This window comes from Schistocerca gregaria, unplaced genomic scaffold (assembly GCF_023897955.1).
Source record: "Schistocerca gregaria isolate iqSchGreg1 unplaced genomic scaffold, iqSchGreg1.2 ptg000240l, whole genome shotgun sequence".
Classification (NCBI taxonomy): domain Eukaryota; kingdom Metazoa; phylum Arthropoda; class Insecta; order Orthoptera; family Acrididae; genus Schistocerca; species Schistocerca gregaria.
In genome coordinates this window covers 3,870,436-3,872,447 of record NW_026061752.1, presented here as the reverse complement: position 1 = coordinate 3,872,447, position 2,012 = coordinate 3,870,436, and the positions used below count along the sequence as shown (strand labels likewise).

General features: G+C 46.4%; 1 non-coding gene across 1 annotated transcript; it reads right to left on the bottom strand.

Annotated features, from left to right (window-relative positions):
- Positions 1-294: 294 nt before the first annotated feature.
- On the bottom strand, positions 295-366 carry Trnai-aau (transfer RNA isoleucine (anticodon AAU)). Its single transcript has one exon. It is a non-coding gene; the product is annotated as a tRNA-Ile (tRNA).
- Positions 367-2,012: the final 1,646 nt, after the last annotated feature.

Below are 2,012 nucleotides of genomic sequence, written 5' to 3'. Positions count from 1 at the left end.
CATTTGCTACGATGGCCATTTGCTACTTCTGCAGAAGCGGCGGCGACGACGACGACGACGACGACGAATATCGCGAGAGGCTCTGAGATATGTGAGAAATACATCTATAAAATGTAATTCAGACTGCCTCGTCCCACCAGATGCTGTACCGCTTTAGCAAATGCTTTATCTGCGCCATTCGCCTTAATCACATCTGAGAGTAAATCTTAAAAAAACGCCTGTCGCTAATTGTTCGTCATCACAGGTACTGTTTGCTATACGGCCACGACGCGCAACTGATTTCCAAAATTCATCTTTCTCCTGTGAGGATGGAACCTACGACCCCTGGTTTATTAGACCAGTGCTCTACCACTGAGCTAAAGAGGAGCGGCCTAGCGGTACACTTGGGTACTTCGTCCTTACGGTCGTCTGCATCATCAGACTTTAGCTGACAACAATTCATATTATCGGCTAATATTTGCAGCTATGGCGACAAATTACTGCTTGGCTACACATCTGACACGTAACCGATGTGCTCTCCAAACCACAACACTTGCATTTCAGAACATGTCTTTCACACATGTCTACAAAATCACCTTCACCTTCAAATACAGTTTCCTTGCGACTGACAGAGACGTAGGCAAAGTTTAAAGTTGCTATTTCCATTAAATCTCGTTAATCAGAAAAACAGTAATTTACACCTGCAGCGGAACAAAATTCCGTTTCGCCCAGCGTCTGGCTCGAACCCACGACACTGGGATTAAGTGTCTGACGCTCAACCGACTGAGATAGCCGTCTACCTCGGTGAATACTTGCCGGGTAGCACGTCACACAGTACTCGTTTGGGTTGGCTGGTCCCATACAGCATCTCTCCATGCTGCCTAATGTTTTCCTAACGTCACACTCGTCACGTACTTCACTTTTATGTCATAATCATTTCTGAGAGGCAAAGAAATTGCATGACAACAAGCAGAGCTAGTGGCGTCAAAATTAACACACATACTTTATGTGACTCAAAAGCCGAACGAGTTACTTTCCGACGTTGTTTTAGATGTGCAAGTGCCAGTCAAAACTCGCGGTGTCGGCACTCTGCCGACCATTTCGCTAGTTAACACCGGTCTTGCTGTGTGTGTTTCAAGCTCAAGAGCATCTCCAAGCAAAAAATAGTCAACAGCAACATTCAGACGGTTTCGTACTGCTCAATTGCTACATTAAAACGGTATGTTTCTTTTTCAGAACTGGAAAAACACAAGCGTGACAGCATTCGAACCTGTAATCTTCAGAGCCGAAGTCCGACGCCTTATCCATTAGGCCACACGGTCACTGACGACCAACATTAACATGTATACGACTCATCTCGAAACGCTCACACCCCTGAGGATTTGTGTTTCCGTTCTACACAGCCGCTGCCCCTTGCTCTTTCCCAACCATTCGTTACATTCAACCTCTGACGTGACCGACCAAATATAGACTGAGAAACAAGACCACACACTTTGTGCATTCGGAATCGAAGGCAGGGCGTCCCTCGCCGCATTTGCTACGATGGCCATTTGCTACTTCTGCAGAAGCGGCGGCGACGACGACGACGACGACGACGACGAATATCGCGAGAGGCTCTGAGATATGTGAGAAATACATCTATAAAATGTAATTCAGACTGCCTCGTCCCACCTGATGCTGTACCGCTTTGGCAAATGCTTTATCTGCGCCATTCGCCTTAATCACATCTGAGAGTAAATCTTAAAAAAACGCCTGTCGCTAATTGTTCGTCATCACAGGTACTGTTTGCTATACGGCCACGACGCGCAACTGATTTCCAAAATTCATCTTTCTCCTGTGAGGATGGAACTTACGACCCCTGGTTTATTAGACCAGTGCCCTACCACTGAGCTAAAGAGGCGCGGCCTAGCGGTAATCTTGGGTACTTCGTCCTTACGGTCGTCTGCATCATCAGACTTTAGCTGACAACAATTCATATTATCGGCTAATATTTGCAGCTATGGCGACAAATTACTGCTTGGCTACACATCTGA